Below are 16,875 nucleotides of genomic sequence, written 5' to 3'. Positions count from 1 at the left end.
TGTAAATGTGCGTGTGTATGAATATGCGTGACAGGTGAATAATGCAAAGTGAGTGTAGAGAAAATGGAAATGTGAAACACTTTTTAAATGGAAAATTAATAAAAAGAAGTAAAAAATGACAACAGTATACAGACATACTTAATATGTTTATGAAGTATAGCAAACTTGAACTGTAAAATTTAGTAGTTGAGGTTAATATGGTAGTCACTGGTTACGTTGACTTTTATACGAAAAGGCAATAAATCGTAAAATGAGTCGAGGAGGTCGAAAAAGTTTAAGATAATTTTCTAAAATTAAAAACATTTTTTTTTTCAGATTTGTTCTGTCTTTGTTTTATGGTTCTAGATCTGAATTAGTAAATTGTTCAAAGACTGCGTTTAAAGTCATTAATTTTTGTTTGTTGCTCATATATGTTTTATTCAAATAGGAAGTGGACTCGCACCGGGTTGTGAAATTTATGATGATGATATTTGATTCACAGCTGCTTCAATAGTTATATTTTAGCATCTATTTTGATGTGATTTCCACTTTGGTAATCTTACATTATTTGTGATTAGTTTATAATGTTATCTTTTGAAATTTGTTTTCTATTGTTTCTGATAACAAATTTCGCATAATCCTTATAAAAAAAATATAATTTTCTGATTTTTCGAAAATATGTCACATTCAGGGGCACAAAAAGAGTGACAGCCTAAAAAAGGTAATTTTCGGAAATTATTTGCTGAAAGATAACTACTATATGAAAGGTGAGGATATATTTTTACAAAATTAATAAATAATTAATAATAATTATTCACTAAATCTAAAGTTACTAAAACTGTTGAGTTCTCCACTTCTGCTGGGATTGTGCTTAAGGCCAAAATAATAAAACACAATATTATGTAAGCTATTGACCAAAAAATAGTTTTCGATTGCTTGAAAATATGAAATTGATCCAAATGGCAGACTTTCAAAAAAATCATTGTATTTATTATAATTATTATGAAAATAATTTTTATTATAAATGAATATTCCTCAAATGTTACATGAACTCGCCTAAACTACTTTTTGCTGGCTTTGGAAAACTGGTAGGTAAAACAAGGATTTTACAGAGAGATATAAGAAAAAGTCTAAATAATCGAGTTAAAACTTCAGTTAATTTGAAAAAATTTAGTTTTGAGAAAAAACACATTTATAGATGGCGATGATTAAGATGACCGGACTTAGCTTTGAAAGTTGTAACGCAAATTTATTTATTAATTTTATATATTAACTAAATTTGAGGTTGTTATTTTTAAATCTATAGGTGAACTAAGAAAAAATATACAAAATAAAAAAAAAAATATATCAAAATTCTTTTAAAAACTTATTTAAACATTTACTGATATTTTATAATTAAAAAAAAAATGTTGAGATATTTTTCAACTTAAAAGCCACAGTCGTATTTGGCTAATCTATTACACATGACTATTATTTTTGAAAAAAAGTAATTGTTTTTTTTTTATTTTCACCCATAGTAAGAAAATTAAAAATATTGATATACGAATCACCCAAAATAAATAAATTAATAATGTTTAAAAATGTATTTATTTTACTGAATATTTATTTAGTGTAGACATCTGTCAAAAAAAAAAAAACATTTTTCATTGTTACATTACGAAAATCAGAAAACATGAAACAAAATAACGTACATATACATACATTCATAATAGCAATTTTTTTATGAAAAATAGAGATAATGAATACACAGAGAGTCAAATGTTAGGGAACATATAGTATGTTAACATATATCTGAGCATTAAACGCCTTTTACGAGCTCTTTTTTTATAGTTTTCCAGTTGATAATCTGTCACAATGGCACAATCCCATCAAACTTGATACCTTTCTTCCATCACTTTTATATAAAAGGGAACCCCTCTCTCTGTATCTCACTTTAATTTCTTAAAATATACCAACAATTTTTCCATGACGTAGATATAGTCTAACTTGATACTCATATTTGCTATTAGAATCATAAAACTTGACAGCATATTTTTCACTTTTTCTTCATAATTTGGTATTTTATGGTTATCTAGGAAAATTTTGACTTCAAGCTTTACTTCCGGAATAGTCATAAATTCATTGATTTCAAACAGTTATTGATAAAATCTGTATTTTTCATGAGCCGCCATATTTGAGTACCAAATATTGCACTTGTATTTGCAAGCTAAACATTTAAGAAATCCATATAAAAACTTAATATTATTAACACAATAAGGAATATCAGAAATATATATGTAAGTTTATTTATGGGGTAGGTCATTAATATTCAGACATGACAACGATTGTTGAGTTTTTATTCTTCACTTTAGTATTTATTTTGGATAAACTTTTGTATTTGTAAAATCAGAGCTTTCTTAAAACCTGCTCCTTCACATACTTTTTATAAAATTCCTTAAAAAGTAGCACAAAATCATCTATAAAGATATTTGAATCAAAATATTATTAAAAAGATTGCCTTTTAAAATAAATTGTAACCATAAAACTTAAAGTAACGCTAATTTTTCAAAATTCATTTAAAAATCATAATTAGTATTTTTTCACTTCTATACTATTGGAATATAATATTTCTTTACTTTTTCTAAACTTAAAGCTTTTTACTCATATAAAAAGGAAAAAACAATTAACAGTCATCACTTAATCTGTAGCAGTTGAAATTAATTACAACAAAAAGTTGTAAAGTAGCAAAAAACATTGGATCGCAAAAAAGCCAATTGAAGATGACGATGACGAGCAGCAGAAGAGTAGTCGGCAGCTTAACGCAATTTTGCCAATTCGATGCAGGCAATGCGGCCAAATCAGCGTAGCTGCTCGCGCTTACTCATTACTAGCCAAAACACAGACGCCGTCGTCGACGCAGGCTGAGCATAGTTAATTGTTAATCTTGCTACTGTTATTGTTATTGTGGCCGGCAATGCGATTTGGAGAGTGTCTGCAAAGTAAGCAAAGAGTGCGCCGCAGATGCAGCCGGCCACTCGGCTCTACCGTAATGAGGCGCTGTAGCGACTGCAGGGCAGAGCCAATACCTATACGCGAAATGAACGCAGACGACGGTGATTAGCCGATTGACGATTAGCTCGTTGTGCTGGACGTCGAATGTGTAGCGACATTTGCCAAACGGCTAATATTTGTTGTTGTCTGTATTTACCCCACTTGTTGTTATTGCTGATGCTGCGACCAACTATTGTGCGCTGTCGATTGTTTGTTTTCTTTGGCGTTTGTTGCTTTTTTTCTTGTTATTTTTTACTGGTTATTACAAAATTTGCGAAATACGCCTAATTTATGGTGATACTCGGCGGCGCTCGGCGACCACCGTCAATCACATTCGCGGGCTGATCAATTAATTGCTGGCTAGTTGGTGATTGTGCATGTCTGTGTGTGTTTGTGCTTGTGTTTTTAGTTTAAACTTCGTGGTTTGAATTGTTTTTCTCGGCTTTTGGCTACTGCGCTTATCATTTGAAGTTTGTTATTGTTGTTTCAGAGGAGGTATTTAGTGAAAATTTTTTAATTTAACATATGAAATGCTAATTGGAATTATTTTTGGGTTATCTTCGAGTTTGTCCTAAGTAATGCAAATCAATTTTCATTTCAAATATTTGTTTTAAAAATTGATTTAATCAGTTTAATATAATATGCAATTTTATATTGTCTTTCCGGTATTTTTGAATTCTAAATCTACTACTACGATCGTCTAATAGTTGCATACATAATTTTTTAAGTTATTTGGAATTTATGATCACTAAATTTTGGTTGAAGTTGGGTTAAGATGAAAAGAACCGTTGTTAATGCATATACATATGTACATATGTATTTCTTTAATACATTGTGAAAAATATATATGCAATATTATTGTTCTATTTGCATTTTATTGTACAAAAGTTATGGATTGAATTTATTTTTATTCTTTGATATTGTTGCTGTTTTATATAGTAAATGAGTTGCACATTAAAATTCATAAAAAATGGAATCTGGCACAAATTTGTACAAAATACTATGCAAATAAAATATACATATAATACATAAATTCGGCGGAAAACTACAAAGATTATTTTTTAATTTTTAATAAATTTTTTGTTTAATTTAAATTTGGAGTTTTTGAAATTTTATAAACTTTATAAACAAAAAAAAAAATTGAGATTGAAAAATTTTTGTATCTATTTTATTTATTTTTATACTCTCGCAACAAAGTTGCTAAAGAGAGTATTATAGTTTTGTTTTTAATATCTTAATAATTTTTTTTTAACTAATATGTTTTAAACTTTTAAATAATTATTTTTTCAACCTAATTTTGAGTTTTTATAATATTGTTTGAAATTGAAAATTTTTTGTATTTATTTTTTTATAATAATTATAATTGAATTGTTGTATTTATTTTATTTTTTTCGTTAATATTTATAATAATAAATTTATTTGTCAACTAAATTTTTTTGTAATTTTTTTCAACTAAATTTAAAGTTTTTGAAATATTTATACACGCATTTTTTTATTTAAATTTTTTTGTTTCTTATGAGATTAAAAAATGGCTGTTTAGAAGTAATGTGAAAAGAAAATCAGAGAATAAAACTTAAGACAACACAGAAAGATTCCAATAGCTTTTTCAACTTAATTTTTAATTTTCGAAACTTTTAGTTGCCAAAATTTTGAAACAATATTTTTTTAATTCGGAAATTAAAATATTTTTATAAAAAATGCAGTAAATGTAAAAAATGTATAACAAATAAATAAATTAATAAATTCAATGTAATACAAAATTCATAGTTTTTTATGAAATCGAAAATTTTTAAAATTATTTTTATAAAAAAATTATATAATTAAAAAAGTTGCATAACAAATAAATAAAATAGTCAAAATAATTTTAGTTTCACTATAACCTTTTACTATTATATTTTTTTAAAATAAATAAATGAATTTGTAAGCCCAAATAATTTAATTTCCATTTGTATTTTAAAAACTCTGCTCTTGAAAGCTTGCATAAAAAAAATAAAATTTAGTGAAATTTAAAAATATTGAAATTTTTTTTGATGTTGAAAAAAAAAAACAATAAATGCAGAAAAGTATATAAACTATCAAAGAAATAAATTTTACAATTTTTTATGTGAAAAAAATTAATTAAAAATTAATTAAAATGAAGTTCATCTATTTTCACATTTTTTAAAATCAATTTTAGTGTTTTTATGATTTTTATTTGTGTTCTTTTAAGGAAAATTTGTGTTTCGTTTATTATTCATGTTTCAATTGAATAAAATTAAATGACTTTTTTAAAACTTTGTTCTTGTTTTTTTCCAATTGGAATGCGATTTGCCGTTAATTTACGGTATATTGTTTTGATATTTTAAAATTTCCAAAAAAACATGTTATTTATACGAAATTTTTAGCAAATCTTTTGCTATACAAAACGTCAATGGCAAACCACTGCGCTAATAAATATTAAAAACATCACACTAATAAATTTTTAACCGTTTTCCTAATTTTTTTATATCTTTTATTAGCGCACCTCGAGTTGATGTTTAAAAATATATATGAACAACATTTTTTTTTTATTTTAAGAAATAAAGTTAAAAACATTTCTTTGAAACATAGCATTATAAAAATTTAATAAAAAAAATTTATTTTAAGTAATTCGGTAGTTTTATTTAAATTTCGAATTTAGGAAAATACTTTAAGGTCAATCAATAAAATTAAAAAAAAATACTATTTTACTTAAATTGTGAAAATAAATAATTTTTTCATTTTTCTCGTGTTCTAAAATGTATATATTTTAGATAAATTGAAGAATATTATTTTTTTTCACATTCCTCACACTGACGAATCTAATTTTTTTGAGTACACTATATTACTTTAGTTCCACTTTTTTACTATTTACTACTACTACTGCTATTGGTATATTTAAATTATTTTATTTTATTTTTTTTTATTATTACTTTTTGTTATTAATATCCTTATCCAGTCCAAAGTATCCTTAAAATTCTAACCACTTAAACTATTAAAAAAAAATTTCGAAACTCTTCAAAAGGTGATTTCTAAGTTCAATTAAAAACTAAAAGTTAACAAAAAACAATAAGAATAGTTTAGCTTACTTGTAAGTTTCAGTGAAAGAATCAGCAGTTCAGCTCAATACACTTTCCGCACGATCGCGCTCAATCGCCAAGCGTTCTACTTTGAAAGGTTTTCTGTTTTATAAAGCTTATATTACAAACACACTGATTACATAGCAAACACTTTTTCGAAAAAAATATTAATACAAATTTTCAAACGCGTAGAGAATTGCAGACTTACTGAAATATAATATACTTGAAATTTTCTCCAACAAAAAATCACACAAATTTCGGCCAAAAAAGTTGCACAACAACTTTTATGCACACACAAATAAAACTATTAACAAACCGTTATTAAAAATATCCTGTAAAAGCGCAACTGACAGCGGAACATTAAACTGCACTTTCATAAATTTATTTGTTAATTTTTTTTCAAAGTTCAGCCAACACATACGACTATGACGCGTGCGCGTATCCTTTGTACTATTCGGTCGTGGCTTAGACTTAAACACTAAATTTCTTTTAATAAAACACTATTTTATATTATTTCTCATGTTTTAGTTATAACACTTAATATGTATCAATATTTTTATATTTTTGAAATTTTTAAGGCACAACTAAAATGCTTTTATATATTTTCACTTGTTTTTTGCTTACATTTATTTTTTATATTTATTTATATTTTTCTGGTAAAATTGCATTCCCGTTAATGTCATATTTATCCGTAGTAAACGCAGTGATCTCTTAGCCAACCAACCGATCTCTGCGACTGTGCGTGCTCATCAAGCTGGACGCGCGCGCGAGCGTGTCTCGTTTTGAAGTTATCACGACGAAATGAAAAGCTCGCTTGAATGGACCGCGCCAGTTGTCAGTTGGTTTTGTTGAAGTTTTCGAAATCCCAACTACGGCAACAGCAGTGCTGCCCGACGCAACGCTTACTACTCCGCGCATGCATGATGTTTGGCTTGCTGCTTCGTATCGCTGCAGCGGCAGCGTAGCGCAAAGCTTTGACATCACAGCGCGCCGACTAAGTCAGTTGCGCAGCGGCGGCGTCGCAGCATTTAGCCTAGTCGGGCTCCCAAGTGACTTGTGTCGTTGCATTTTCACCACGAACTTACAGTTAGTTAGCCAAGTTAAAGACGAAGTGGTGAGCATACGGCATCGGCACGTGCGATCGTTTGCAAGCGAGTTGATTGATAGCGATCGGTGATTGTGTCGCGAGCGCCTGGTAGACGAGGGTGTTGTTTGCTGCGCTGCAGCTTTAGCTTGCTTGTGTACAACTCCGTAAGCCGGGCTCAAGGTACACAACAGTGTATATGAAATAACAAAAGGCATACAATACCGTTATTGTGATCATATGTGCACGAAAAGTGACACCATCCTCGCTGTTAAGAGGTGTGAAGGCATGTATGCTTGTGTTTATTCATATTTCTTAACGGCGCTTATCTCCGAGAGTTATTTTTAAACAGCGCTTTGTGATTCCAGTGAATCTCTCCGTTTTTTTATTGAGTTTTATATTATTTTTAGTTGCGTTTAACGCGAAAAACTCATTGACAATTATAACTCATTTCAATATTTTCAATTGTTTAAAAAGTTACTCACAGCTTAAATTTAAGAAACTCACTTTGAGCTGGTCTGAAGTTCAAGTTAGAGCTCAATTGTCGTGGATTTCAAGTACTCTTAGCAGGTGTGGTGAGTTTTCCTTTTCATTGAGCGGAGAGCGCATAATTTACCGCAATATTTGGCATCAGTCATTTGCAAGGCTTTCATGAAGCCTATTTGTTGTTGCTGCTGCAAGGGGATTTCCGCTTGACTCTGAATCATTCTACGATATGTTTATTTATCTTTTGAGTTTACTGAGAGCTAAGATTTGTTTTTGCTCAATTGTTGTTTGTGTCAAATAAATATACATACTTAAAACTATATATAGGCATATACATATGTATTCAGTTGTGCTCGGTTGTATGGCTGTGCACATAGAAGTAGTTGTCTAAATGACTTGCTTGTTTTGGAAATATTTTTCAAAAGCGTACTCGCACCCCGTGTTGACAGCAGCGTTTACATGCAACTTGTGCGAAATTCTTGGAAATGTTAAGGACACATGCGAATTGCTCGCAATACTTGCGAATTTCACGTAATTCAAATCAAACATCAAAATCTATGAGGCGCGCAAAGCTTTGATGAATCTGTGAACTGTTTTTCCCCTCAAGCTGGTAACAATAAAAAATATGGGCTTGCCAAAAATGTGCAATTTGAGGGTAAAAACTTGAAAGTACAACAAAACGCATGACTGCTAAAACTTACATATTTCAATTGAGGCAGAATTCATCTTGGCGAAAGTACGAGAATGCTTAATGAAGTCAGTGACTTCCAGTACAAGACTGTATTTTTGAGAACCTATCTACTATATTCTTACTTTTCTGAACTAACCCATTTTGCTTAAACATTCTTCGTTGAGTCAACGATGGCGCAACGAATGTTTAGAGAGTCTCCGACAATCTTTTGCTTTTATCATTTGTTTGAAGCTCAATAAAATATTTTTTTTTATGATGATATGTAAGTTTTTTTTTGACAGAGATCCCTCTTGTGTATTGCATTTCTCTGACTTTTCGATATTGTATCTATAGAGTTAAATGTCCACGCCTTCAAAATAGACATTTGGTTTCACTTGACCTTCTCATTTGTATGAAGTATTTCTTTCAGGAAGTGACTTTTTGAGTTTTGAAAATAGGAAGTAGTTGCTGAGATGGAAAACAAGTTGATAATTCCGTCAATTATGTCCGGATTATTCAGAAGTTTATTCAGTCAATATGTTGCTTTGGAACTTTGACCGTATTCAAGTTAAGATTAGTATTCTAAGGCAATAATAGTAATTTTTGAAAGGATCTCTCTCGTAGGACAAGCACTTTTCTCGCTTGCTATCTCTTTTTGCTTATATCAGTTTAACTTAATAGTGCGGTGTGTCTTGTGTTTGTTGGATTCGTCAGTCTCCAATACTTGGCAAACTGAAAAATATCGTGACTTTAAATGTTCTGTTAGCATTATTTTGCAGCGCATAGTTTAGTTTCATACAAAATTATCGCACAATACCAACCGTACAATTGAAATGTTGTTAAAATAGCTTGAATATGTTTTGTTTGGTAATCATAGCCAATAGAATTACATTGAAAATAGTTTTAAAGACGACTAGGTGCTCATTTCATTTATAGATATTTGCTTTATAGAGACCTTCTTCTGGGTATAGACAATCCCCCATAAAGCAAGTGCTGTCTAATTCATGTCCGCCCTAATAATGAGGGAAACGATCTAGTTCTTTCACGTATGGAACGACTGACGCATTTTACGTCGAGTTTTTAAATTGAAAGCGTACAAAATACAGCTTCTGAAAGAACTGAAGCAGTTCGACCTTCCCAAGAGACATAGTTTCGCTCTATGAGCTCTTGAAATGTTCCAAGAAGATCCGACGTTTTCGAGCCAAATTTTGTTCAGCGATGAGGCTCATTTCTGGCTCAGTGGGTATGTAAACAAGCAAAATTACCGCATTTGTGACGAACATCATGCTGAAGAGATTCAAGAGCTGTCTTTTCATTGAGAACAAACAACGGTTTCGTGTGAGTTGTTTGCCGGTGGAATCATCGATCCACATTTCTTCAAAAATGATGCCGGTGAGAATGTAATAATTCTCGCACCATGGTAAACGACTAGTTGATTTCTGAAATTGAAACTTGTGATCTTGGCGACATTTACTTTCAACAATACTGTGCTACTTGCCACACATCGCATTAGTCAATGGATTTATTAAGAGAACACTTCGGTGAGCAGATAATTTCATGTTTTGGATGCTACCGAGATGAAAGAGATAATCTTCAAAAAATAAATGCCAAAGACTGTTATTTCAAATAATAATAAATATTCCCCGTTAAATATAATATGAAGTTTCCGTGTTTTTTTTTGAAGTAAGGAACCTTGAAATGTATCACATTTTACATAACGTATACGTATTGTTTGGTTCGAACCATTATAGTATGTAGCTGTCATATAACTAACCGATCAAAATCATTATAAAGAACTTTTTATACACTTTTTTGCTACAAAATAAATACGCATGTGAATGATATTATAGCTTCGGTGCAGCCGAACATTACTATTTTCTTGTTTTATATTTATAAATTCATTGAATTAAAAGTGCACTTAAACATTAAATATTACAAACAATACCAATAAGAAAATAAATACTCTTTAATTGCACATTCTTATATATATATTTTTTTATATGGAAGACGAAGAAAAATAGCAAAGTTCTCCGATTTATACCCTTTTACATTTTTTTTTGTTAATGTAATTTATATATAAATGGCATAATTGACTAGAAATATTTAAATCAGTTGCGACTAGGAAACTGGCGTTCTTACTAATTTTTAATTGGACGTAACTTTGTTGGCAAAAATTTCTTTTTGAACTATCTTCCTTATTAAAAAATTAACCACAGACCCATCGTGCGCCATCACTCAGTTTTCACGTTAAGTTAATGAGTTCCGGGAAATATATTTATGAGTACAGAATCCAACAGCGTTGATTTTGACAAGTAGACACGACAATGTCGGCGCAATATATCGTAAAAAACATATGTGAAAGTACATATTTGTAGGAAATATTGTTTCATAAATAAAACGCAAATTACATTAATAACATCGGTGTTTTTGAACGTGATATATTACTAAAATATATAAAATATACTTTAACTGAAAATGTCAAAGGACAAAAAATATAATAGTGAAATCGAATAAGCTTAACCAGAAAATATTATTTTAACTTTGTTTGTTAATTTATTTTTCAATAAATTACTGCTTGCTATAAATATATTTTAAATAATATAAATACATAAAAATTCCTTTACTTTAACGTAAATTTTCATAATTCATGTTATGAAAAAATTATTAAATGTGTTCCGCAAATCCATTCAATTAATTGAAAAATGTCATATGCACTCATATACACCCGCAATTTTTAACAAATAAGTTAACAAATCGCAAATCCGATGGAGTCATCACTTTGTTTACCCTCTCCAGTATTTAGTAAATACACGTATTCACAAAATTCAACCGGCTCGTGCTTCACATTAAAGAGACACTATGAAACTATGAAAATACTTTTGTATATTTACGAAGCAACTAAAAAGTGTCTATTATAAAAGTCACGTGTGAGCGATCGAATAAGAATTAAAATTAAACGCTTAATTAGTGGCTGGAATATGACCCAGCAATGATAATTGATTATGAATTAAACATTTATTAGCAAAAATCTTATTTCCAACAAAAACAAATAAAATTACGGAATTCTTGTGATGCATTTTACGGCATTCTTTAGTAATAACAATGGTTGTGTTTATTTATTTTTTACATTAGCAAAATCGTTATATTAATTAGATATTATCTTACTTTAGTTAAAACAAGAAAAAAACTAAGCTTCGGTTGCATCGAAAATTTAATACCCTTCACAAATACAAAAGATTTAATACAAGAACTTGATTTTCATGATTCAGTTTTTATGGCAGCTAAATGCTATGGGCAAAAAAGAGTAAGACTTTTTATTTTTTTTAAGTTTGCCTGACAACCAATTCTTCGAAATATTTATTTTTCAGATTGTTATAACTGTCAGTGACATCTGTGCCAAATGTCGCATCAAAATAATTATTTGTGTTTAGCATACGCTTACCTTTCAGAAGTACATAGAGTGCATTAGGCGATTCTTACGATGAGTAAAATTATTCAACAAAGAAGTTCATTAAAATTTGTTTGCGGAATCAAAGTTCTGATGCTGAAACGTTCAGAATATTGGAAAAGGCCTTTGGTGATAATTTTTTGTCGCAAGCAAGGGCTTTAGATTGGTACAAATTATTCAAAGTTGAGAACGCCTTGATGACGAACCATACCCAGGACAGCCATCAACATCAACTGATGATCAACACGACAAGAAAATAAAGGATTGGTGCTTGAGAATCGACGATTAGCAGTCACAGATCTTATTGCCATTATTGAAATATCGGAGAGATCAGTGAAAACTATTTCAAAAGATCATTTGGGTACAAAAAAGTGAAAGAATGATTGGTACCAAAATTACTCAATTTCTTCATAAAACAAATGTCGCGTTAACGTCTGTGAAACAATTCTTTCTGACTACCAGGATGTCATGAAACGTCTTATTACTAGCAATGAATCTTGGATCAATGCTTACGACCCAGAAACAGATGATCAATTGGGCTAATGTCGTTGCAAAGGTGAGGTATGTTGACAGTTTTCTTCGATTGTCGAGGTGTGATGCATTCCAAAGTCCTTCCGACTAACCAAACTGTCAACAAGGAATACTATTTCGTAGGTTTGCGACGTTTGCGCGAAACTATGCGTAAGAAGAGGACGAAATTATTTGCAATACTATAAAGCACCGTCGGATACTGCATTGATTCTTCGTGAGTTTTTGCCAAATTTTCAATCAATAGCGTACCGCAGTCACCGCTTCCGTCTGATTTAGCTCCGTGGGACTTCTGGCTGCTCAGCAAAGTCAAACGGCCGCTCCGGAGAAACGGTTTTGAATCAATTGAGGACATTAAACGAGAACTGTTATGCGCATTGAAGGCTATTCCGGAAATTTATATTGCCTTAATCGACTCAGCTCGTCACGCAACGTACGACTTTGCTTCCTGGCTGCTATAAACTGCGAGAAATATTTAATAAAGCCTGTTCGTACAGAAACAACCGTATTATACGTTTGATCCCGTTTGTCTTGCCACCAATTTCTGATGGGAAGTTTAGGTTAGGTTAAGCTATAGGGCTGACCCCAAAGAAGGACCACGTTTAGACTGATTATGATCGGTCCTATTTGAACTCAGAAAAATTACTCTAATAGGGATAGAATTAGATGTTAAGTGCCGTCAAAACGCCTTGTACCCACCACAAATCTACTTAAGAATTTAATTTCAAATCCCACCAGCTTAGATGGAGCAATAAATAAGTGTTAAAATCTTCCTACGAAGAGCTTCTGCAATTGGTAACCGGACCTGTGGGCATCTTCCTTGCCAACTTTGCAGTTCGCTATATTTCTGATAGTCACTGCCATGAAAAAAGCTGTGCTCTGGCACTGCTACATTGATGGCAGCAATATCCGGTGACAACATTCGCGAAACTTAAAGCCGGTATTGAACGATGTTTGTGGCCATACGCCTTTCTATTATATCTTCGATCGATTAATATTTGAAAGAGTGCATTAAGTGCAGCGGATTGTGTGTTCTTAAGGAAAGTACTTATGGTCTCCTCCTCACAGAGATCCCGTAGAATATAATGGGCTTAATTTTGTTATTGTAAAGCCACAAAACTACTTTTGGTAAGAGACTTTACTTTTTACCACTAGCCCATCTACTCGCTATTAGGCTTACAAGAAAGCTTCCTATCTCAAAAAATCAAAATTATTCACTTTACTTCCAGTTTGAACGCGAACGTTTTCAAATGCTGAGGTACCTGTGAATTTGCTCATACACGGTTTTCAGGAACTTTACCTTGATGAAGAGTGTTACATGTCTGTGTAGGCAATGCAACCTTCTACCTACATACCTTGCAGGTCGTTGATGACCTTACTTATGCAAAACTACGATAATATTTTTCGCAGATGAACATCACTCGCTTGCTCATCGACGTCTTGAAATGGTCCACTCTACGTGTACATCTCTAATTTTATAAAAAGTTTTCTGTGAGGACTTGGACGAGATATCATTGATATATGGCGACTTATATTATATGGTATATGTCTTCTCCTTCCTCTTTATTGCCGTAGACACCACTTACGCGATTATAGCTGAGTTTGCAACAACGCGCCCGTCGTTCTTCCATCCTCTGTTTGACGCCGATTGGAGTTTCCTAGCGAAAGCAGGACGAAGATGATGAGTGACTTGTAGAGTTTGGTCTTTCCACGAGAGGACTTTAAGTACGTACTTCAAGAAAACCCAAGATATACACTTATATAAACATATAACCAAAATGTCAAGGAGAGTTAGTCCCACCATTAAGGACAATATATCAGAGACAATGCAAATTTTCAAAATTATTAGCAATTTCCTTATTTTTTCTGCTTTTTTAATTATAAGCAACTCATATTGTGTGGAATAATATTGAAACAACTTTTTCTTGGTAATAACTTTCGTTATTTATAGAAGCTTCCAAAGCCTCTACGTATTACACACTCACTTGGTATAACATAACCTGACTGGTTAATCTAAATATTGACAATTATACTTGAAAAATTGATTGAGGTGATTGAAATGAATGTAAATAGTGAAATGACTAAATCTACAATTGATCGGCAATTACACTGAACTTGAACTTGTGCGATTCCACATTATAACGCATACTCACGCATTCCTATATAGATAAGCGTGTGCGCATGCGCGTAGGTTGCTGCTATTTCTGTATAAAAATTCACTGTGGAATCTAAATTTTCATGCCTGTTGATGCATATTTTCGTCAACATAAGGACTGACAGGTGATACACACACAAATACACATACAAAATATGAGGCGTTGCGAATATTTAGATACTATGCAAACAAATCAAATATCGATTACAAATCTAATATGTAATCAACTAAATTAAGTCGAAAGCGTTAAACAAGCACATTAGCACACACACATACCGACCTATCAACATACTGTGATTATAGTTGTTCATGCACAAAAATGTCGACTGCGGTTAATGAAAATGCTTAGCAAAAACAGCGGAACGAGGAACCAGCAATGAATGGCCGACGACCGAGTGCCAAGTACTCCAGTGGTTACACTTGATTCGAGGTGAAACAATTAGAATTGTCAATTGTGTGTATAAAAACTGGCAAATAATTACTTGAACGTATTTGTTTATACAATATGTATATATGTAAGAAAGTAGATAAATTTCGAAAATGTTTAAAAATATTTACAGATTTCTAAATGAAAAAGTAGAGGTATTATTTTTGGCAGTTCAAAACAATTTGAGGCTATGCCAAAGCAAAGTAATTCAATGTGCACTCTCAGTAAATCATTACAAACAAAATCCTTAGGTGCTTCCTCATTTTAATGACTGAACTTCGTTCGGCTGCGGCTCTTCAAGTTTCTTATGTATCCGTTAAGCGGTTTACCTCGATCGATTAAGAGATTTCATTTAATTGTAATATTAACGGTATCAGTGCGCAGTGGATCATGTATCCACAAGCATTTCTGCCAAACGTATTAAACTTTCATGTTTATTAGTGAGTAGTCAAGGACATAAACATATACATATTATTTAAAGTAATATGATTTTAAATAAGTTAAAGGTACGTAGTTGCTTAGAAAGAAAATGGATTTTTTACTCATGCACGAAAGATATAGTGAAAAAAATTCATTATTTTTAAAAAGATGGATACTCTTTATGTCGCATTACATAAAATTGGGTTACAATACAATTAAAAAGGTGAGATTGTCTACTCAATAAAATTTCTCGGACAGTTTTCTGAATGCTTGACGCAGTATGGTTTGAATACGCATCAAAGACATTAACAAAGAGCAAATATGCCAGTTGCGTAAATCGCAACAAATCGATCTATTCTTAAAGAAATTGTTACTGGTAATGAAAAGTGGGTAACTTACGACAGCGTCAAGCAAAACCTTTCGTGGTTGAATCACAGTGAGCTGGCGTAAATGATAAATAAGCCAGGATTGAAGAATATAATCGCCCAGAAGCCTTGACCATCAGAACAACGCCAGGCCAAACACATTCATAGTGACCCGATAGAGCTGCCGAAAGCCTGGTTAGGAGGTCTCCATGCTTCCAACTATAGTCCGGATCTGCCATCAAGTGACTGCCACCTGTTCCTGCCTATGACGCTAGATTTTTCTGGCGAAAAAGAGAAGCTTGTGGAAATCGACTGTACCAGTTTTTTGCCGATAAGGACGAGAGTTTCAAAGAGAAATACCCAACAAAGGGAAGTCCTATCGTCTAATACTCTCCTCTCTCCAGTAGGAAAGACACTTGACCACCTTGCTACTCTCGACTTTCGCGCACCACCTGTTGGTGAGTTGACCCCTACCTTTACCTCTAACAACACAGTCGCAAAATGACTTTAAACTAGTATAATTAGCTAATCGAATGAAATAGTTAACATATACTTGTATATTAGAACTTATCACGGTGACGCAGCAACAAACATTCTAAGTTAATTCAGCAGTTTGCGGTTCGCTTTTTAGCGTTAGTAAGTACTTTCGCATACAACTTGAGACGATATATAAGAAGGTTTAACGCTTTCCTTTTTCGTAATTTATTTATTAATAAATATGGTCAACACTTAGGTGAGTTGTATTTTATATTTTTGTATATTATATTCACTTTTACAGTTAGACTATATGCTTCATATGTACATCATCTGACTAAAAATATTGATTACGAATTATTCGTGAAAACAACAAATGTTTTCAACAAATTTACAATATTTTACACTTACGTGATATAGCAATTTATGTAAAGTTCATGTATGTGTTTTGCTTGGAGTTCTCTGAATAACAGAATTTTGAAAAGAATTCGAAGCTAATAGAGATTAGAAAGAAGGATTACTAGTTGGCCAGACCAATCTAATCTAACATCTTAAGGTGCTTTTCTAAATTTGATTTCTTCGTCTGTATAAATAATCAGGTATTTCTATTTATATATTGAAATTTTGATTTCAAAATTTATAAAAAAAATTAAAGTGAAATTAAATCGTAAAAGTAACTAAGGGCTAACCGAACATTTCGTACTCTTAGAACTTGCAAGGAGCAAAGTCGGG

The 16,875-nt window shown here is 31.5% G+C and overlaps 1 protein-coding gene across 1 annotated transcript in view; it reads right to left on the bottom strand.

Annotated features, from left to right (window-relative positions):
* The window catches only part of LOC105223629 (lysosome membrane protein 2), an 88,119-nt gene extending 81,191 nt beyond the window's left edge, over window positions 1-6,928 (bottom strand). The window contains exon 1 of the mRNA XM_049457539.1: window positions 6,096-6,928. The gene's annotated coding sequence lies outside the window, so the exon portion shown is untranslated. The remainder of the gene's footprint in view (window positions 1-6,095) is intronic.
* Window positions 6,929-16,875: the final 9,947 nt, after the last annotated feature.

This window comes from Bactrocera dorsalis, chromosome 5 (assembly GCF_023373825.1).
Source record: "Bactrocera dorsalis isolate Fly_Bdor chromosome 5, ASM2337382v1, whole genome shotgun sequence".
Classification (NCBI taxonomy): domain Eukaryota; kingdom Metazoa; phylum Arthropoda; class Insecta; order Diptera; family Tephritidae; genus Bactrocera; species Bactrocera dorsalis.
Note: the sequence above shows the minus strand (reverse complement) of the source record. Positions and strands in the feature narration are given on the sequence as shown.